At 40.7% G+C, this 23,592-nt stretch overlaps 1 protein-coding gene across 4 annotated transcripts in view; it reads right to left on the bottom strand.

The window, feature by feature from the left end:
• Positions 1-4,558, bottom strand: part of SSX2IP (SSX family member 2 interacting protein) — a 47,921-nt gene extending 43,363 nt beyond the window's left edge. For 3 of the 4 annotated variants that reach the window (XM_007978119.3, XM_007978125.3, XM_007978122.3), the window contains exon 1: positions 4,424-4,558. The gene's annotated coding sequence lies outside the window, so the exon portion shown is untranslated. Of the gene's footprint in view, positions 1-4,209; positions 4,392-4,423 lie in introns of those variants that run through there. The other variant, XM_007978120.3, reaches the window with a different exon arrangement.
• Between the last annotated feature and the right edge of the window lie 19,034 nt (positions 4,559-23,592).

The following is a 23,592-nucleotide window of genomic DNA, read 5'->3' as shown; positions in this document are numbered from 1 at the left end:
GAACAATATTTCTCTACAAATCTCCTCCAAACTTAATGCCTGCAAAATAAGTTATATTTTTTAGCACCGTGGCACAAAAATATATTCTCAGTGCTCACTGTATGCCAAGAACTATACATAATTTAAATACTTTTTTGCTTTTTATCTTTTTTTTTTTTTACAAAAAGCATACAATTATTTTATAATCTGAAAAAAAAATCTTTGAGACAGATATTATAGTAAACTGGGCAATTAATGGTCAGGAACCAGATGGCTGACTCAGTCAGTGACTGAGGATAGCGAAGAACAGGTAAGAAATAACTCAGAAGTTGGACTGACAGGACATGGTGACAAGTATACAAAAGGGAGGCATTTACTCTCCCATGTAAAAAACCTGTCTTTGACTCCTGACAGATAACAGTGTCATTTAGATAAAGGGAACAGAGGAGTAAGGTTAGTAAAACTGGGTTTGGGCAAATGTGTGGAGATAATGAGCTTTGTGCAGCTTACTGGGTTTGGAGATGCCCTCATGAGACATTCACACGGGGCTAAACTCTAGGCCTGGAACTCACAAGACATCAGAGCACGTTTAGATAGATGAAATTCATAAAGAAAAAAGGGGCAGAAGAACGAACTCCGAAGAACATCAACATGAGTAAGTGAAGGAGACCTGGACGCAAGAGATACAAAGAGATGGGGGAACGGACTTCAGGAAAGCCAAGGGAGAAGAGATTTAAAGAGGAAGGGTGATACACAGCAGCAAATGCCATAGAATGGGCAGGTTTTGAATTTAAAAAACGTGTTGGATTTGGTGATTAGTGACTTAATGACAAAGCTGAGGGCTAAAAATGAAAATCAGACTTCAGAAAGATGATCACCAAATAAAAGGAAAATCACTTGTTCAAGAATCTGAGTTTAAATGAATGTTAGTTTCTGTGAATGCACAGGCTTTATTAGATGCTCATGGATAGATTTAACATGACAAAAAAAATCCTGCCTTTAAAGTCAGTTCTTATTCAATTACAGCATTTTTATATCAAGTAGAAATATTAAGTGCTCAATAAGTATGAGCTATTTGTCCAGGCATTGTCCTGGATACTAACCTATTTTTCTAATCATACCCCTCTGAAGTAGGTATTGTTATCATCCTTCACAAATGCGACAACCAGGGCACAAGATCACATAGCTAGTAGTATGGTAGATCAAACACAAGATCACATAGCTAGTAGTATGGTAGATCAAACACAAGATCACATAGCTAGTAGTATGGTAGATCAAATGTGACTCAAGAGAATATGAGAAAAGGGTATGTGCGAAGCAAGAGTTAAAAGACGAGAACTGTAGTTACGATTGCTCTGAATGTTTAACTGCTTGTAGTTTAATTTCTATTTAAAAACTTATTTTTGCTACTTTGAAAGACTATTTCTTCTCTCATCTCAGAATCCTACATTGCTAGAATCTGACATTTTTATGTCTGACACCCAGATTCTGTACTGCATAATTGTGTTATTTCTCCTACTGAATGCAGGTTGCTTGAAAATGGGGAAGTATCTTATTTAATTTGTATCCCTATTCTTCCAGTCTTAAAAGTAGAAGATACTCAAGAAAGGTCTGTTGTATAATTATTTCTGCTTTTCTACAGTTTCTGAGGGTTTCAGCAAAATATACCTCAAGTCTAATTGCTGTGTGAGACTCCCGTCTTTCAGATATTATTTGGATTATGCTCAATACATTTTGGATCACTCAAAATGCTGGTTTTGGTGGAAATATCCTTCTAAAGTAAAAATCAAATATAATTCCCCTTCATAAAACCTTCTGAAGGTTCCCTGTAACCTACTGGTCAATGTTCACAGCACCATTCTACAGCCTTATTAATATGGCAACCCCACCCTGGTCCAACTCTACCAAGCCACCTGTAACTCCTCAACTGTACACTGCCGCAGAATGCACCAGCTGCTTGATGAACTCCACTTCCGCTGCCAGACACAGCTGAAATTCTCATTCTTTTCGAAAGCCTTCCTATATTTGCTTTGTGTAAGGTTTTTTTGCTCTCTCCTTCACTATGCTGATAATTTCCAAAATACAAATTCCTCAAGGCAACACTCATCTTTTTAACCTCAGGTCAGGCAAGTAGCCACTTACTAAGCGTTTAATGAATGTTTATTGAAAGAATTATTAAAGCGTAATTTAGTAAATCTGTTGGTTCTACATATAACATTGGCCCACAATCAAAAGGCACGATTCTAGGATGTTTTTCATTACTAATAATGAATGGTGCGTCTCTCTATTCCATCTCATCCCATAAACTCATGAATTCAAGATAACTTGTACCTTCACTACTAGCTAACCATATCGCCATTACCAAAACCACAAAACAAACCCACATTGTATCAAAACCTCTTTGTGTCATGAGCAAATGGGGAAACCAATAAGGCATGTTCACAGCTATTGTAAAAGACATGGGAAAAAAAAACTTTAAAATCTTTGAAATCGATCCAACTTAGGCATGTGGAACGAATTAAAATCATACAATTTTGGGGCGGTGTCTTTTCATGAACCTAATTCCTCTAGGTGCATATTACACAGAAGGCACTCAAACGACTACTTTATGAAACCGGTGTCACGGCCTGCTTTGGCCAAAGAGCAGACTGTCAAGTACTAGGAGATCCCAAGTATATAATCGGACATTGTGCCAGACTTGAGGTCTTTAGCAAACAATTTCAGCATAACATTTAGTTTTCTCATATATCTTCCTCATTATGTTTAGAACATAATGTGCTTTAACAAGTCTTGTCACAAGGCACAATGTGTTATGAGGAGATCTCCACATTTCATCCTAGAATAACTAAGTCTTCACAGTTATCTTCAAGCTGTCTCACCCACGTTACGTAATCCATGAGCTTTATTATCTTCCCTGTACAGCTGGGGAACGAGAAGGGAAGGAAAGGTACAAAATGACTTGGTCTAAGAGGCTTAGCCAGTCACTAAAAGAGCTTTCGTTTTAACTGTCAGTTCCTAACCCTCTTCTCAAAGAACCGTTTTGTTTGAGAAACTTTCATTGACAGCAGGCAAAACAGTGTTAAATTAGCTATTAGCTTTCCTTACTTGTTTAGTGTGAATGAATAACCTAAGCTTCCTAGGCCTGTAGGTTGATAGTTTTAGGAAAAGAGATTTGATGGATCAAGTTTTGCCGACTGGATCCAAATTCATAAATCTACCTCTAACCTCTAAATTTCAAGATAGCCTGACGCAAACTTTAAAGGCATTTTTCTCTCCAAATTTCTAATTCTTTACAAATTTTATTCAGTCTCCTAAATGAGTGAACTCATACCAACCTTTCTAGTTCTGGATCAAACTGTAGGAGTACCAGAATTTTCTTCTATCCCACAGTAAGCCAAACCCCCATGAACCATGAAAGGCTCCATGACATCCATCACCCACAGCCAACTCAACACCTTGACTCTAATCTGAATTGTTAGGGAGCCCAGGAAGTTCAAGAAGCCTCCACTCTTACACTTCTAAATCACCCTCTTTTCTAATCATCAACCTATTACAGCGTCCAGAAAAGAGAAATCTCAATTCTCTCAGATTCAAGAACTTTATCAGCGTTGCTAGAAATGGCAGTTTGGCATTTACAACGATAGGTCCTGAAACTGGGAAATAATCTAAAGATTCCCTTATTATACGTGCAGACAGCAAATTATTTAGTACATTCTATGTCCTGGGCCCAAGCGATTTGCCTAACTGGGCAATTAACATATAACACAGGCTCAAAAAATGTGCAGGGAGCTCACAATTCAGTTTACTGTCGTTAACTACAAAATTCTGAACCAAAGTATCTTCATGATAAAATTCTAAACCAAAGTATTTTCACACATGCCTGCCTCTTGGATGATGTAAATTCTTTCCCTCGACTTTTTACTGGACCACTATCGAGGCTCTCCTCCACTGCAGCGGCCACCGGCCACCCAACAACTGGTTTTGAAGACTGCCTCTTGCGGCTGCACTAGCAAATCGCCAAACCCCGCATGCTCCACGGCCGCTGCTGAGACTCTGCAGCCCCAAATCGGCCATCCCCTCCTCCCCGACGTCTCCGCGCTGCTCGTCCCCCCACGCCGGGCGCCACCCTCGCTCCATCCCAGGCAGGGTTTGGGGCTCCCCGGGTCTAGAGCACTCCGCGGGCGCAGCTCCGCGAACGCCAGCGAGAGCGGTCCCGGGTCCAGCACCTACCTCCCACCACCTCCTCCAGGCGCGGCCCGGGTCGACGCTCGCCCGCACCCTGCAACGGCCCCAACAGCCGCGCGGAGCCTCGCGCCCAGCAGCAGGGCTCTGAGCCAGGTGCAGGCTCTCACCTCGGGCGCCCGCCCCTGGCCGGCGCCCACCCCTGCCCGCCCCTCCCTGGCGGGGCGCGTCACAATCCCCGCCGCGAGGCACGGCCGCTCACCGTCACGGCCCCCGGGAGCGGCGGGGAGTCACCGCTCGGCGTCCTAGCCCGGCTCCCGCAGCCCCGAGGGCCAGCAGCGCCTCCAGCCGGCGGCCCCTCCTCTGCCGCGGGCTCCCGCCTTCCCCGCCCCTTGCAGCCGCCTCCCGGCCTCCGCAGGTTCCCGAGGTTCCCACCCCGCCCCCGCGCGCCGGCGCCGCAGGCCCCGCCGCCTACCATTGGCTCCGCCAGTTGCTAGGCGATGAACAACCGCGGCCTGCATTGGTCGGGTGGGGGCCTCGGGAGTCTCCTCCTCACCTCCAAAAAAACCCGGAGAAAAAGAAGACCTTATCCCTGGAGTCCGCGCGCGCTGCGGGCGCAGCTGCGGCTGCGGCACCTGTTACGCCCTGTGATTCACCCGGCCGTTCCCTACTCCCCGCCCCCTCCTGACTTCTGCAGCGTCCGGGGCCGGGGCTCTGCGGGGACAGGGGTCGTGGCTACTTTAGAGCACGTTTTCCGAGCCCCCACTGAACCCCAACACCCAGCCTAGCAGCAAAAGTGAAGCTTCCAGAAGAGCCACGTGCGTTTGCCAAAGTGGAGAAATAAACAGCCGGCACCTAGAATTAGGTCAGGCCCAAGGGACGGGAGGTTCAAGCGTTGGGAGTCGTAGATGCAAACAATCCAGCCGGGAGAAAGTTACTTGTAAAATTAGGGCAAAGAAATGGATCCGGGCAGAAGACCGCGGGCAAAGGAAAGACTAAGAAATGGCATTCGTGAACTCTTAGTTTATGCAAAAATGTCTTACACCCACTCTACAAAATATGTGCAATGAAAATGTATGCCTGCTGCACCCGTGGTCAGGGTCAGGCCGTCTCCTCCCTGGTTTCATGGCAGCCTAACATTCACTGGGGAAGAAAAGAGGCCAGAGAAAGGAAGGAGATCAGATGGAGAAATCACAGGCATATGGGTTACACACAAAGATGTACTTTGATTTTTGTTTTGTTTAGTTTTGGTGAAGTCAAGGGATTTATTCAAAAGGCGAAAAACAGGTTTGGTATTTTAAGGAGGCTCCTGAGAGCACTTTGAAACCAAAACAGTATGAGTGAAGAAGATACTAACACTGAAAAACAAGAGCGGGAGGAATGTCCGCCTGCCAGTTTGCATGCACGTATCCCCAATCCTGGATGAAAGATCAAGGCCAGAAAAAGCAGAAGCAGCACGCCACGGTGACAACTTCAGGGCCCAACGAAATCCTCCTCTTTTCCTTTGGCCTAAGCAATCAGAGGCCCGACTAGCTGCTGTTGAGCCCAGGTGGCCTTACCATTAACAGTTATATTTTTAAAAGGTTTGAGCCAAGCTTAGTTGAGCTCTGGGAAGTTTAGCTCCGACTTCAGCAACCCCAGGGAGGAATAAGATCCACCTGAATAAACCAGTGGTCTCAATCTTTTGGTCCCAAGACCGCTTTCCACTTGTAAAATTATTGAGGCCCCAAGAACTTTTGTTTATGTGGGCTACAGCTATTGATATTAAAACAAATTTTTAAAAAGTTATTTTTAAAAATAAAAATGTCAAATAGCACATTTTCATTAAAAAAACTATATTTTCAAAAAATTAGTAAAAAGAATGGTGTCACTTTAAAATTTTGCCCATATCTTTAATGTCTTGCTTAATAGAAGGCATTTGGATTTTCATATCTGTTTGTGCATTCAATCTGTTGTGCTATTTCAGGTAGCCTCTGGAAAACTCGACTGTGCACTCATAATGAGAGTGAAAAAGGCAAATAATGTCTTAGTATTATAATAAAAATAGTTTTGACTTTGCAGACTCCATGGAAGGTTCTTGGAAACTTGCCTCCCCAAGGTTCAGCAGACCTTTAAGAACCACTTGTCTAAACCTCTTGGTACTCTGTCCCTCTTTGTCAACCAATAACTGGTTGAGGGGCTAAAAATATGACCTAATTCTGTTCAGTCCATAAAGGGGAGTGGAGGATGAGGAGCTTCAGGGGAAGGATTTTATCCTGACAACCTAAAGACAAGTTTTTTCCTTACTTCTTGCCTTGGACATCCTCCAGTGAGCCAGACATGTTTGGAGCTGTGGCAACGTATTCTGCAACCACGAGAGAAAAGCAAGAAAAATACCTGCGTACCTTGTTTTATACTTCAATTTATTGCACTTCACAGGTACTGTGTTTTTTTTTTTTAATAAATTAAAGGTTTGTTGCTCAACCCTGCATTGAGCAAGTTTAGTGGCACCATTTTGTCTAAGAGCGTGTGCTCACTTGGTGTCTCTCACATTTTGGTAATTTTTGAAATATTTCAGACTTTTCCGTTACATATGCTATGGTGATCTATGATGTCACTATTGTATTATTTTGGGGTGCCACAAACTGTACCCTTATAAGACAGCCAATTCCATGTGTGTGTTGACTACTCCACTGACTGGCTGATCATCTCTCTCTCTCTCTCCTTGGGCCTCCCTATTCCCTAAGACACAGCAATATTAAAATTAGGCCAATAAATAACCCTACAATGGCCTCTAAGTATTCAAGTGAAGGGAAGAGTCACATATCTCTTACTTTAAACCAAAGGCTAGAAATGGTTGAGCTTAGTGAGGAAGACATCTTGAAAGCTGAGATAAGCAGAAAGCTAGACCTATCGTTCCAGTTAGCCAAGTTGTAAATGCACAGGAAAAGTTCTTGAAGAAAATTAAAAGTCCTTCTCCCTTGAACACAGGCATGAAAAGAAAGTGAAACTGCCTTATTGCTGATAGGTAGAAAGTTTAAGTGGTCTGGATAAAAGATCAAACCAGTCACAGCATTTCTTTAAGCAAAAGCCTATCCAGAGCAAGGCCCTAATTCTTCAATTCGTGAAGGCCGAGAGAAATGAGGAAGCTTCATTTAAAAAGTGAGGCTAGCAGAGTTTGGTTCATGAGGTTTCAGGAAAGAAGCCATCTCCGTCACATGAAAGTGCAAAGTGAAGCAGCAAGTGCCGATGTAGAAGCTACAGCAAGTTATCTAGAAGATCTCAAATAATTGATGAAGGTGGCTACACTAAACAGATTTTCAGTGTAGACCAAAAGAAAGCCTTCTATTAGAAGAGTATGCCACATAGAACTTTTCTAGCTAAGGAGGAGAAGTCCATGCCTGGCTTCAAAGGACAGGCTGACTGACTCTTTTGTTAGGGGCTAATGCAACTGCTGACTTTTTATTTTTATTTTTAATTTTTTGACAAAGGGTCTCACTGTGTCACCTAGGCTAGAGTGCAGTGGTGCGATCATGGCTTGCTGCAGCCTTGAGTGATCCTCAAGCAATCCTCCCACCTTAGCCTCCCGAGTAGCTGGAACTACAGGCACACACCACCGTGCCCAGCTAATTTCTGTATTTTTTGTAGAGACAGGGTTTTACCATGTTGCCCAAGCTGGTCTCAAATTCCTGAGCTCAAATGCTCCACCTACCTCAGCCTCCCAAAGTGCTCTAAACCACTGTGCCCGGCCCCGGCTGCTGACTTTAAGTTGGAGGTAATGTTCATTTGCCATTCCAAAAATCCTAGGGCCCTTAAGAACTATCTAAATTGACTTTGCCTGTGTTCTGTGAATGGAACAAAAAACTGGCTGACAGCACATCTGTTCACAGCATGGTTAGTGAATATTTTAAGTCCACTGTTGAGACCTATGGCTCAGAAAAAAAGATTACTTTCAAAATCTCACTGCTCGTTGATAATGCACCTGGTTACCCAAGAGCTTTGCCTGCTAACACAAGATCCATTCTGCAGCCCATGGATCAATGAGTAATTTGGGCTTTCAAGTCTTAATTTGAGAAATACATTTCATAAGACTGTAGCTTCCATAGATACTGATTCCTCTGATGGAACTGGGCAAAGTAAATTGAAAACCTGGAAAGGATTCACCATTCTAGATGCCATTAAGAACATTCATGGCATTGAAGGAGGTCAAAATACATCAACATTAAGAGGAGTTTGGAAGAAGCTGATTAAAACCATCATATATGACTTTGAGGAGTTCAAGACTTCAATGGAAGAAATAACCAGAGAGGTGGTAGAAATAGCAGGAAAACTAGAACTAGAAGTGGAGCCTGAAGATGTGACCGAATTGCTTCAATCTCATGATAAAACTTGAACAGATGAGGAGTTATTTCTTATGGATGAACAAAGAAAGTGGTATCTTGAGAGGGAATCGACTCCTGGTGAAGACGCTGTGAACGTTGTTCAAATGACAACAAAGGATTTAGAATATTCTATAAACTTAAACTGATCAAGAAGCAGCAGGGTTTAAAAGGATTGACTCCAATTTTGAAGGAAGCTCTACTGTGGGTAAAATGCTATCAGACAACATTGCATGATACAAAAATATTTTGTGAAAGAATCAATCCATGTGGCAAACATCATTGCATTATTTTAAGAAGTTGCCACAGCCACCCCAACCCTCAGCAACTACCATCTTGATCAGTCAGCAGCCGTCAGCATCAAGGCAAAACCCTCCACCAGCAAAAAGATAATAACTTGCTGAAGGCTTCAGATTTTTTTAGATTGTTAGCATTTTTTAGCAATGAAGTATTTTTCAATTAAAATATGTACATCGTTTTTAAAGACCTAATGCTATTACATACTAATATATAATAATATAGTATAAACATAACTTTTATATGGACTAGGAAGCCAAATATTGTGTGACACCCTTTATTGTGATATTTGCTTCATTGCTGTGGTCTCGAACCGAACCTGCAGTACCTCTAAGGTATGCCCGTACAGAAAAGGCAACCCCAAGCCCAGATGTTACTGAGTGACTACATTAGTCTACCTTGGCTCTGTGTATCTCTATACTGCATATCATGTAAGACAGTAAATGGCCTATTGCTTAAGCCACTGTAGGCTTAAGCCTAAGAACATTTTTAGCCCAGGGCTAAAAGAAATTGGGCTTGATAGAACTTTACTGTGGTAAGTGTATTAGGCCATTCTTGCATTGCTATAAAGAAATACCTGAGACTGGGTAGTTTATGAAGGAAAGAAGTTGAATTGGCTCACAGTTCTGCAGGCTGTGCAGGGAGCATGACACTGGCATTTGTTTCTCGGGAGGCCTCAAGAATCTTCAGTCATGACGGAAGATGAAGTGGGAGCAGGCACATCATATGGCAAAAGTAGAAGCAAGAAAGAGAGACAGCAAGATGCCACACACTTTTAAGCAGCCAGATCTCATGAAGAGTCACTATTCTCGTGGAGGACAGCACTAAAGGGATGATGTTAAACCATTCATAAGAAACCACCCCCATGATCCAGTCACCTCCCACCAGGCCCTACCTCCAATACTGGGAATTACAATTCAACATAATACTTGGGCAGGGACACATATCCGAACTATATCAGAAGGAAAGATAAGATCTGAAAATTTTATTTAAAAATGCTTACTTTGGCTGCTTTCCACTTTTTTTTAGCAAAATTAAGAGGATGTGACTATGAAATGCTGCTGTTGTTGTTTTCCAAAACATATCAAAACTTCTACCCTTGCTCCTCTATAGTCTGTTTATATCACAGTGGGCAGAGTAATTCCCTTAAAACGTGAGATCCTGTCACGTCTCTTCTTTGGCTCCCCTAACTCAGTGTTAAAGCTGAAGTGCTAACCATGACTGCAAAGCCCTTACAACCTCATCTTCACCACCTTACCTCTCTGACTCCATGTCATACAATCTGTCAACCGTTCAACGAAGCACTCAACCAACCACTAGCCACCTCACTGTTCCTCAGCTTTGCCAAGCACATTCCTGCCTCAGGGTCTCTGTTTGAATATTCATCCCCTTAGCATCTGTATTACTTACGTCTTCCCTTTAGAGTCTGCTCAAATGTTGCCATCTTGGTAAGACCCAACCTGACAACATTGTTTAAAATTAGAACTCCCTTCCAACTTTCCAAATTTATCTGACTTTGTTCCTAAACAATCTTAAACCATAATAGATCATTTACTTATTTTGATTGCTCATTTGGTCTGTCTCCCTCCACTAGAATATAAACTCAGCAGGAAAAGAAATTTTCTCTGCTTGTTTCATTAACGTATCCCCAGTGCCTGAAACAGTGCCTGATGCTTTGTGGCTGGTACTCAATAATTATTTGGTAAATTATTTTTTTGGTTTTTTTTTTCAATTTATAAAAATTGAATTTTTATAAATTCAAATGTTTTTCATTTCAAAGTAAGCTCTTTAGCAGGCTGTATACACATTCCAGTGTATACATATTCAAAAAGTATCACATCAGTATTTACTGTAATTTGTTGAAAATAATTATTTCCTTTGAGCTGGAGTTGCAAGGTAAAAAAAAAAAAAAAAAAAGAAAAGAAAAGAATTATTTTTTAAGAATAAATCTGATTTCTGGGACAATCCAAAAGTCATTCAAGAGCCAAATCTGATGAACACATTCTGGAGCAAAATGTTAAAATCCCAAACCTGTTTTCCTACTAAGTTACTGCATTTGAGTGGTTAAGGAAAGGTCAAAAAACAAAATGTGTTTGATTTTTCTAAGATGCAGCAAACTGATTTTGAGCATAATTTCAAAGAGTTCTAAAAATGTACACCAATAACTAGTTGCAAAATAAGTACTATATATCACCATTTTTGTTTTTAAAAATAGAAATATTTATTTCTGTATGTCTGCGTGTATGTGTGAATGAATTTCTTGCAACCTGTCTGAAGACTTCATTTTTGCCCCCATTACATTAGAGGCATCTTTCAAAAGTGAAAATCAAATTCTGATTCCCCTTCCCATTTAAGAACCTTCAATGGCCTCTCGTTGTATTTAGTAACTTCCCATCTAGCCCTCCCTGGTATGACCTGGTCCCTGTTCCCCATTCTCCTTTCAGAACTCTCACTTTGGCCACAAAGTGCCAACCATAGAGGCTACCTTTTCAGTTCCCTTGGCTCTTTGTACTTGCCATTCAGTCTGCCTAGAAGGCTCTTCCCATAAAGATTCAAGACTGATTCTTTTTTTTAATCATTCAGATCCCACCTCCATATGTAAAGAAACCTTCTGAGGCTGGGTTTTATTTGTTTTATTTATTTTCTTGCTGTGATCTTTCTCCTTCACCTAAAACATAAGCCCTCTGAAGGGAGGGTCCTTGTTGGTCATGTTCACCTCTGAAGCCCCAGCTCCTCAGTACCCGAGATAATGATGAGATTGAGGGCCAAAAAGATGAAGAGCTGACACCTCATCAGAAACCACGGAGGCCAGAGCCTGTGGAATGACATATTCAAGATGCTGGGGAAAAAAAAGTTAACCAAGACCCTCTAGCAAAACCATACCTCAAGAACAAAGTAGATATTAACACATCCCCAGATAAACGAAAACAGAATTTGTTGGTAACAGACCTGCCCTACAAGATGTTCTAATGGGAGTCAATCAGGCTGAAATGAAAGGACAGTAAGCAGTAACTTAAACCCATACAAAGAAATAAAGCGCACAGGTAAAGATAACTACACAGGTAAATATAAAAAAGTCTGGGCACGACAGCTCATGCTTGTAATCCAAGCACTTTGAGAGGCTGAGGCAGGAGGCTTGCTTGAGCCCAGGAGTTTGAGGCTACAGTGAGCTATGATTTTGCACTGCATTCCAGCGTGGGCAACAGAGCAAGGCCCTGTTTCAAAATAACAACAACAGTAATAATAGTGAGATTGGGAGGAAGGCAGAAAGGAGCAAAGGAACATTTGCCTTACATTTTATTAACTTGTTATATGAATTTTTATAAGTATGTAGTATTGTGATCTTAAAATATTTTAATTTCACTGTAAAAAATAGGCTCTAATTTTAATATGCATTAAGCTAATGACCCACCCTTTATTCTACTCATATGTTTTCCTCAGGAACAAGTGTTTCAAATACCCCAGCCAGCATTCAGGCCACAGTGCTTCTACTAACATGCATATTCAGATTTGGATAATAATGGGCCAACTTATAAAGGCTTTCTTCTGTAATGCATACCATCTGGGTTATTTCAATAGGAGCAACAATTTCTGGATCTGGTAGAGAACATTTCCTGTTAGGGCCTTGTGCTGTGGCAGATGAGAATATGGGCTGAGTCACCTCTGCTTAACGGCCGCGTTTTCATTAATTCTGTGTTCTGGCCAGGACTACTTTTCCAGAAATAACAGAATGGATAAATAAAGTCTTGCTGAATACTGTGCTAGGCACTTTCATATCCATAGCTTCATTTTATTAGCAAGACCAACTTAAGGCTGTTTGTAATTTACTGCAAAACAGTACGGGGCAGAGTCCAAGGGCCAAGAGACTTCAGAGTCTTCTCAGTGTGCTAGAATTATCAGGGAGTACTCCATGGAAGAGAAAAATCTAGGCCAGGGCCTTGGGGCAATCTTGACTCTGCAAGCTTCACAATAGTTCTGTGAGTTAAAAAAGCTTTGAGACCAGACTGCCAGCTCTGCTTTCTGACTTCTAAAACATGGCCTTACACTTAGCTGGGATTGACTCCTCTGACTATCTTAGTGAATTTCTGCATCATGCTGCATTTCCAAAGATGATTCATTTCTAGCTAATCCCTTTGGATTTTGGCCAGTAGTAGTAGTAGTTGCAATGACAGTATGTGCTACTTACAAAGTGCTGACTGAGTTTGCAGGAAAAACAGACCACTGCTATTCACTCTTCCTCCCACCTCCAGGCAGGTGAAAATCTCCAGAAAAGGAAACTGTCCCTCCTCCGTCCTGCCATTTCCACACCCCACTACCAACCAACCCTGTCATACACAAACACACAGATGAGCAGACAAATGCCTAGGTGTTCTATTCTGCTGGGTGTTCCATTCTTAGTACTTTAGATTTTTGTCTGATCTGCTGAGTGTTTTGCCTTATGATTTCTTCTGAAAGGACTCTTTCTGAGTAAGAACACCTGATGAATTTTATCAAGCGCTAACACATTGGTTCCCAACTCTCCAAGTGTCCCAAAAGTGATTTACTAGTTTTAAATATGACATGTGAAACTTGATTATGCATAAATTAAACAGTTGATAAGGTATTATCATAGAAAGGTGGTCAGGTACCAGAGAGAGTAGTTTTCAAACTGTATTTCCAAGAGAGAAATATATCACCTTTAGTAAATGCAGTGTGCACATATGCAAAACATGGGTGCACACGCACACACATACACACACACGCACGCACACATAATAGGTAATAGTTTTAAGGATTTAGGTGGACTGTCCTAAATTCTGATATAACATTTCAGCCATGTTAACTCAAGTTCTTGACACAAACTCATCTTCATCAGTATCCAACAATACCAAGTATCATATAACTTTCATAGACTTACTGGAAACTTGTGGAGTCTCATCACACAACCTATAACATTTCACTTTTTAAAAAATCACCAGCAAACATATCACTTCTCGGGGATCTCCTCCAACTATTTTGTTTTTGCTCAATTCCCTCTTCCTTTCCAGTAGACACACACACACACACACACACACACACACACACACACACACAGAGCTAACCTTGCTGACTCCAGAGTCAGCCTCTAAACCTTTCTCACGCAGAGCAATTTAGCTCAGTGTACTCTTCTAAAGTTGCAAATTTAAACCCAGGGTCATTCAGTCAACAAAGCTTCAAAAAAAGGTGGGGGACTATAAGTAACCCAAAATGTCTTCCGGTTATACTGAAATCTCTTTAAAAACTGCAGAACACAAAGATCCAGCATTAATTTGAATAATCTTAATTGATTTAGGTCTGTACCTAAGCACCTTTTTATTTCACATAGTTCTAGTTTCCCTCTTCCTGTTTAAAATTGATCTCACTGGTTTAATGAATATTTATTGATTACTGTGTGTCAAGCACTGAGGAATATAAGGAAAGAAAAGATCTCTGCCCAAAACAGGAACTCAGTCTCCTAGGACAGAGTATTGAAAATGTAAGTATTGCAGAGAAGTAGAGTGTGCCATGTGCACGTAAGTCAGACTGCCTAGACTGAAATCAGCTCAGCCACCTGGGTCCATGTTGATAGCACTGAGCTCCCAAACCAACCTGGGACCACCTTCCTCTGGGCATTTGGTTTAGTGAACAATAAACGCTTTGAGTTCTCAAACACTACTGGGTTTTTGTTACTTGCAGCCAAAAACATCCCTGATAGTACACTGAAAAAAGGACATTCATGAAGTGACCTGAGGCTATGATATTTCATTTCACTGGTAAAAATATGCTTAAGTGTCACAGATGGAAACAGTCAAGCGAGCAAAAAAAGTGAGAAATGAAGTATACAAGTTATTACAGAGCACTGCATGAATGGAAAAATTAAATAAGAAACAGGAAATGTGTGGGGCTCTTTATGCTTTATATTATCAGCATATATCTAAGATATGAACATTTTTCTGACTCATATTTTCTTTCTTTACTAATTTAATTAGGTCAGACAAATTAAAATATATTGATAAAAACAACTTTTCACAAAATGATTTTCTTCTTTCTGAACTTTTCAGGCCACAGCACTATGTTTTCTTGCTAGTACTTTCTTTATGTAATAGATATTTTCCAGGAAAAGTCATGTGTAAATAATGTACTTATAAATCAAATCATATTCTAAATGTACTAGCGAGGCTAGATGTTTAAAAGAAAACTATGGTAAGTCTTTTTGCATGATGAATAAAACCTTTGTAGGACACATAGTCTCTTTATCATTTATCTATTCTATACGATCATATTTTAATATGCTGAATTTCCTTTCTTTCCTTACCTATTACTTCAAATCAGACTTTTGTGCAATTATTTTAATACAGAGTTTTCCGTAATGTGAATCACACTATAGAAGGCTAAGATGTTGCAAACAGTTCATATGTTTTTATTCTGTAATTCTCAATTTAATTTTTATCTTATTTACAAATTCCCATTTGCTTTCATTATTCACTAGGCAAAGTTTCTTTTTCTGCATTCTCAGTGAAGAAGAAATTTGGAGGCTTGATGCCTGATGGATTACACTTTCTGCTTTGTAAACCTTTATCAATAATGTTATCAAATAATTGCTCAAATTGAGGCATAGTTGAATAGAATCCTCTATATACTGAGTAAAACACCCCCATAAAATTTTAGATTTGAAAAGCTTTGATGTCAATTATGTTTTGAATAACAGCTTAAGACTTAAATCATGTATGAGTCTGCCTGTCCCTTTAAGAAACGAAATCACATCCTGCTTGCTGGGCTGTCTTGGATTTATTTTATCTTAGCAGCTGTTCCTGAAGTCGATGTTATTCAGATGTGGGTTTTTAAGCTCTTTGTTGTGTTTTTCAACTTACTGTATACGCTATCAAACATAAAACCCAGATTTAAATGAGGTGAGGAGGGGGACAGCTAGAAATACTGGAAAAATAAAATAATACTGGGAAAAGGACCTCTCATTTTTATTTAATAAAACTGTTGATCATGATCTGCTTGAAGCCCCAGTAAAAGCTGCAAGGCAAAACCCCTGAACTTCTAAGCACCAAAAGTTGGATGATATATTTAGTAATAAGTGTGTGCATGGTGGGGGGCGGGTTGGAGAGAAGTATCTGGAATGAAATAATGGAAATTTCTGTGGTTATAAAAGGTAAGGAAAGAACACAGTGAACACTTTTGCTACTCTGGAAATAAGCACACTATAAATTTTGCTTAACATATGCTACTTTGATCTAGAAAGAATAATTTTACAACGTATATGCCTCTTATATCATTTATTTTTGTTTCATTTATTTTTCAAGCGGCAGGATAACACAGTCCTTAACAGTGGAAACTCTGGGTAAGAATATTGGCTCTGCCACATGCTTACGGTGGAACCTTATACCTTTTTGTTTAGTTTACAAATTAAAGCAGTTAGCTTAGGTAACAGCAAAGTACATATCAAACTTATGTGGGGGTTATTGTCCTAATTTTTATGTCATATATAGTCATTTCCTTGTACGAATGTGATGATTTATTGCATGACTACTACTTGTCAAGCACTGCTCTAAGTGCTTTACATATTAGCTCATTTAATCCTCGCAACAACCTTATGAGGTAGGTATCATTATTGCCTTGATTTCTGGATGAGGAATTTAAAAGGTTAAACAATTTGCACAAGATTACGTATATATAGTTAGTTAATTTCAGAGCTAAGATTTACAGAGCTCTCCTCTTACCCACCATGTATTTACCAATCTGTTTAGGACTGCTTAATCTCTTTTGCTCCCTGTCATTTTTATTCAAAAGATGATGATTAATAAATGGACATCTTCGGTCGGGCATGGTGGCTTACGCCTGTAATCCCAGCACTTTGGGAGGCCAAGGCAGGCAGATCACAAGGGCAGGAGATTGAGACCATCCTGGCTAACAGGGTGAAACCTGTCTCTACTAAAAATACAAAAAAATTGGCTGGGCATGGTGGCGGGCGCCTGTAGTCCCAGCTACTCAGGAGGCTGAGGCAGGAGAATGGCCAGAACACGGGTGGTGGAGCTTGCAGTGAGCCGAGATGGCGCCAGTGCACTCCAGCCTGGATGACAGAGTGAGACTCTGTCTCAAAAAAAACCAAACAAAAGAAAGAAATGGACATCTTTAAACTGGGATAAACCTGCACTTCCCTGCAGCTCCCAACCCCAAGTACCTCCCCCAGGACACATGAAGACTCTCCTCCAGTGGTGCAGAGCAGGACAGTTTCAAGAGAATCAATTCTATGTCCTTGATCCTTTTCTACGTTTTCCTAAAACCCATCTGCCTGGGAACGTGCGTGTGGTCTCCATTCCATTCCCCTTTCACAATGTCCATATCCCACTTGGCAAAAAGTCATTCTTCTCACAGATCCCATATCTTACTATGGTGTATTGTCCCAGGTGCACACAATATGGCAAAGTAGAAGCCTGTGCAGGCATTGAGAAAGAGAATGCCTATGATGACTGGGGAGCAAAATTGTAACCTGATAGAGCATTAGAAATAATGTAAATAATCTATCATTGCATGATATTTGGCATATAATTGAAAGGAATTCACAGAATTGAGTAACACTGCTACAACAAATTTCTCCCATTCCCATCTACTCAATTTCTGTGAACAAAGTACCTTAGCATTTATATCTACAACGACAGAGTCAAACACATGAATACAATTCGGGAGGAGTTCTGTTACCTTCTAGCTATAAATAATATTCATCCATCACTACCTTAGAAAAGAAAAAGTTCCTTCCATATTATCAATGCATACACTTTTATTTTTTGTTTAAATATACTTATTATTTATAATATAGTTGCTGTTTGATCAATTGTATATTACTAATAATTATTAGGATAACTCCACCCAGAGATTTTTTAACACCTTAGTTTTTAGAGTCACAAGAAAGTAAAATTATATAAATATGTAGTTATAATGCCTGTTGTAAAGAATGACATACTGATCAATAAAAGTTTTTCAAGCATGAAAATATGCAACATGATAACATTCTGTGGGGAAAATGCAGTGAAAATATGAGTTCAAGAAGAAAAGGGAACAATGCAAATTTTCTGACTGTGAAAGAAGAGCTGGTTCATGTATATTTAAAATGAATAATGTTGGGTAACAAATCACCCTGGGATTTAGATTCTTCAGGATAAATTTAAAAGAGTGAGCTAACAGCTTTATTTTAAAATATCATGAATTGCAATATGCTGGAAATAACACCCTTTACAAACTTGTGATGAAAAGTTATAGTGTAGGTGGCAACAAAAAATGTGGAAGGGATGCAAGGTTTTCCAAGGTTTCTCAGAGCAGCATGTGGGCAAAAATGTTTGAAGACCACTGATCTTGAAGACCACAGAAGATCTCCACAGGATGCTTAAAATCTAGTCCAAATATTGTTAACACAAACATTTTACACAGAAAAACATAGATCCCACGTGAAATAAAATGCCATTGGTTTCTGCTTTGAATGCCCGAGGAATTCAGCCAAATGCGTACAAATGAGGACTGGGCTTTGAGTCGTGGCAATCACTTTTTCCTGTGCTATCCTTTTATCTCTAGAGTCACCGTGTATAGCTATGTCTGCCACATTGTGTGTTTCAAGAACACGATAACACAAACACCAGCTTTAAGATAAAGAAAAGTGCCACAAGATTTCCATGTGAATTCCCTGTCAGTATAAGCCTGGCCTATAAGCTATTTGAGATATATGTTTTCCTAACTCCAATTTAGGACCCAAGACCTGATACATGAAATTGTTCCTTGGAGGTTAAACTGGCAGTTGACTGGAATTGGAAATTTCCTGACAATCCAGAGTCCTGGGACGAAATGAGAAGATATAATAAGCATCATGTCTACTATCTTAGAGTGACCATCTTATAACTTACCCTAGTACCAAAATTGGACTCTGGAAAGTTTGGGTTCTCATTTAATGCTGCTAACTAGTTGTGAAATCATTAGTAAATAACTTTTCTGGGCTTCATTTTCTTTTTCTGTGAAATAAATGTGAATGCTTACATTTCTTTTGCTTTTCTTCTGCACAGAAACTCTATTTGTTCACAAATTCAACAAATCTCTATGAGCCCTTCCTCTGTATTGGCACCGTGCAAGGGGCTGGAGATACCAAATTGAGTTAGACAAAGTCTCTTCCCTCAGGGAGCCTCTGGGCTGTGAGGATGGTAGGACTGCTTGCTTGTTTGCAGATACTTAACAATCTAATGTGGTAAACACTGCCACGGAGCTCTGTGGAGGGCACGGTGGTAGTTCGGTGGAGATGAGCATCAAGGTAGAGAAGATTTTCAGAGGAGGAAACACTTGACTCTGTCTTTCTGGGGGTCTATTTAATGCTTAAATTTTTTTTTCAATTCCATTCCTTAAAAAATGAAGTAATACATTCATAGAATACAAAATTCAAAATGTACAAAAGGACATGCTGTGAGAAGCTTTTCTTCTACCTCTCACCAAGCCACCCAGTTTCTCTTCTCAGGAACAACCAGGAGTGTCTGTTTCTTGTTTATTCTTTCAGACACTTGAATTATTTCTCAAAAGAATGTATACAAGGTACTCAAAAAAGAGGAAGCTAAGCATTGCAGACAAAGAGAACAGCATGAGATTGTTGGGAAGTGGGACCCATGAGGCTGAAGGCAGTGAAAGAGTCCTTTCCAGGAGGGGCCTTACCATGCTAAGGAATTTGGGTCTGATCCTGAAGCATTAGGAAAGCCATTAGTGGATTTAGGGCAGAGGAGCTGCCTGATGAAATTAATGATTTACAAAGAACACTCTGGCAGAAATGTGGAGAATGGATTGGAGACAGGCATGATCAGTGAGAGAGACCAGTTAGGAGGCAATTGTAACAGTCCAAGGAAGAACTAATGAGGACTTAAATCAAGACAGAATCAGTGTGGACTGGAAGGAGGGCCAACTCCAGTTGTTAAGGAAGAAGGATGAACAGCATATTTGGATCAATTGGATTCCAATGAATTTAATTCCTGTTCTCTCCTTATCTAAGAATTGCCTGAGAGTCACGTGCCAAGAATAATCAGAATTAATTAATTGCCCTCTCCCTTTAAGCAGCCACCAAGGCACCCAGTCTTGTCTTAAATATTTATCTCAGTGACCTTAAGATGTCTAAGCCTCCCAGGTCAAATTTCATCACTCAAATCTCTATTCCCCTCTGTCATCAGAAAAACTCTTCCAACCACACTCCTCTCTGAACTGTCCCTTCACCTTGCAGCTTGAAAGGAAACTTTCCCCTGAGCACTCGGAATTCCCTACAGTGGTGGCCAGTTTTCTCTCACCTGTCACTTCTCACTGGGCCAGAGGTGATGCAGATGTCCTCCCTACTCTTCACTGTCACTTCTAAACTGCTGTCCCTTCCCTGCCCTCCCCCATTGGGTCGTTTGACACTCATGCCATCAGCCTGCTGCTCCCTACAGGCCTCCTGGCTGTAGCCCTCCCCCGTCCTCCTGGTCACTACCACACATTTCTTGGAGATGTCAACACCAGGCTTATTGTCTTTCTTGCGTTCTTTTGTTGTTATTCCTGGTGATTTCAGCATCTACACAGATGATTCAATCCCACGGCTTCTCCATTCCTCTATCTCTTTATTCCAGTGTATCTGGCCTTCTACCATTCCCCTTCAGCCACCATCCTCCATGGTTAGCTGCAGACCTTGTCATTTACAACAATTGCATTCCCTCACTTATATTAGTTTCAAACATCTCATTTGTGTATTTTCAGCTCATGCTTGTACCCCAGCTCAAAAAATTCTTTTACTCCACTAGATACCTTGTTCATGTGACTCCTGACCCTGATGGAGATAGGGGTTTAAGTGATGAAATTTGACCTGGAGGCTTAGATATCTTAAAGTCACTGAGATAAACATTTAAGACAAGACTGGGTGCCCTGGTGGCTGCTTAAAGGGAAGGGAACAATTAATTCTGATTATTCTTGGCACTTGTTTCTTAGGCAAGTCTTAGGTAAGGAGAGAACAGGAATTAAATTCATTGGAATCCAACTGATTCAAAAATGATTTTCATTGTTTATCTTCATCCCTCAAAACCCATTCCCTCCTTGCATGGCTTAGATTCCATGGTCCTTTATGTAATCACTCCTTTAAATATGCTCTTACCTTTCTTGGCCCTGTAATATCCCATTATATTATTCTGAAAAGAGTCCCAACTCTGGTAATAGTCCCATCTCTACCTTCTGCGTTCCTTCTCCTGAGAATCTAAATGTGTCTCAGGAGAAACATGGTTACACTGACCTCAAACATTAAGTTGGCCCTCAATGCTACTTGGTGATCCTTCAGCATTTTCCTAGTCAATTTATTCTTTGACTCTCCCAGACTATTTCATTCCTCCTCCAAATTCCATCACCCTCCTCCTCATCAATCATGAATCTTATTTCTCTCAGAAATATATAAGCAACAGAAGAGGCTCTTAGCAACACATCTATCCTTTCTTTCCTCTCTTCCTGTGTGCACACTCTGCTTTTCCTTCTGTTGCAATGGATGAGCTGCTCACCTTTCTGCTTAAAACCAACAACTTCACTTGTGCATAGGATGCCACCTCTTTATCTCACTCCCATTGTCACCCATTGCTTTCCTATATTATATGTGCAAATTTTTCTCTCTCAGTTGAATCATTTCCACTAGCAAATGAACATCATTTAAAAAAACTCCTACCTTAACTCCATAACTCCTCCAACTACTACATCATTTTTCTGCTTCTCTTTATAGGAAAACTCCTTAAAAGAGTTGTCAATGCTCAGTGACTCCAGTTCTTTACTAATTAGGCTTACATTCCACCATGGAAACCTCTTTTGTCAAGTTCATGTTACCAAATCCAATGGTCAGTCATAGGTCCTCATCTTCTCATCTTACTCAGTAAGTGACACCATTGAAACAATTTTTTCACTTGATTTACATACCCCATCAATCTCCTGTTTTCCTCTTTTCTCAGTGGCCATTCTTCTATTTCTCTTGCTCATTCTTCTTCTTTGACTACTAAAGTTTGGAGTATACAGTAGACACACTCTAAGGTGAGCCTCAATGAATCATGTCTTGTATAATACACACCCCTTGAGTGTAAGTAGAACTTGTGTCTTGCTTCTAGCCAATAAAATATGGCAACAGGGGAAGGGCTTTGCAGATATAATTAAGGTCCCAAATCAGTTGAATTTGAGTTGACTAGAAGGAGATTATCCTGAGTGGGGCCTGACCGTAATTCTTTTCTAAGAATGGTAGCCTAAATTCTTTTTAGGCATAAGCTCAGGGGTTATTTTTATGGTGGGATAGGAGATGGGTGAGGGTAAGCTGGGATAAAGAGTTTGAAGAAGTGATAAGGGTTTAGAATAGCTGTTGTAAAGAATGAGTTTCACAAGAATGCCAAGTTCTTATAGCAGTGGTCTACGTGGAATATCTGGCATCCTCTAAATAGTTAAAATGCCTAGTCTTTTACTGAATAAAGGATATACAGTAAAGAAAGTAATAAATGGTGGCTTAATTAAATACATGTTATCAAATTCCTCATCTTGAACCATTTTAAAGGTTGTAGGTTATGTCCTTTAACTTGGCAAATAAACTAAACCCTTATATACAATTTATTTTTATAACATAAACCTTTCTATTGCAGTTTATTTTTCACTGTGATCCTTCTAGCCCTGATGGCATCCAAAGTACCTATCCTTCAAGCTTGGACTTGAAGGCAAACAAGGCTTGGATACTGAAGGCAGAGGAAAAAGGAACTCAGAACAGTGAGAGGAGAATGAATAAAGGCTAGTAGCGACAGTTCTGCTTGCATTAGTCAGAATTCCTTCTGTTGCAGGTGTCAGGAATTCAACTTAAACCAACTTAAGCAAAAATTGAAAATGGATTTCGAAACTGGGAGTACTAGAGATGGATCTGGCCTTAGGCATGATTGGATCTAGGATTTCAAACAGTGTCACTGGGACTCCCTGCAGTAGGACTGCCCTTACACTCTGGCAAGTAAGGCCCCTCTGCTGGGCCCTGAGCCTCAGGGAGTCCTGTCATTTGGACCTCCTTTGACATTTTCAAGTCTTCCTTTGAACTAGCAGTGCCAACTGGGCAGAGTACCCCGGGCTAGGACCAGATACCACATGCAACCCAGCTGCTGGAAGCATCTTCATCAAAATATTTTAAGTCCTCTCTGTGACTGGGATTGACCAGGGCCAGTAGAGTTACCTAAACCTGGATCAGAACCCAAGTGGGCCCCTTTCCCTGTTTTGTGCTTTTGGGGTGGTCTCAAACCTGCTATCCTGTGTGTGGAGTCAAACAGATGCCCCAAGAAGCTCCAGGACTCATACTCCCAGGGTCATCCTCAGGTTCGGAGGCTGGGCCCCAGTTCCAGGAAGGCAGCCTGATGAGAACCATTCCCATTGGCCAGAGTGTTAATTCTTTTGTGGGATTGTGTGAGATTGGGCTGCCAGAATGATGCTGACACACTGATTTTGGATGACACTCAGCCATTTCAGACAAGATGAATTCAGGTCTTTGGGGGTACTAACAACTCAAGTTAACCCTTAGCTTGAACTGCACATGTGGGCCCTTACCTATTGTCCATCCAAGTTTCAGCTACAGTGCTGCTTTCAGGTTATAGTACTTGAGGGTGGCTTGGTGATGGCAGACATCCTTTACCTTGTGCCCCCACCACTGGCACCCAGGGTAGTCATCCCACCCTCTCTGTTGACTCCATACTTTGGGTATCCTCTGGGGTGGCCATGCCTCTTCTCTGAGTACTTTTGA

This window comes from Chlorocebus sabaeus, chromosome 20 (genome assembly GCF_047675955.1).
Source record: "Chlorocebus sabaeus isolate Y175 chromosome 20, mChlSab1.0.hap1, whole genome shotgun sequence".
Taxonomy (NCBI): Eukaryota; Metazoa; Chordata; class Mammalia; order Primates; family Cercopithecidae; genus Chlorocebus; species Chlorocebus sabaeus.
The sequence above is the reverse complement of the archived record's forward strand: the minus strand, read 5'-3'. Positions and strand labels throughout refer to the sequence as shown.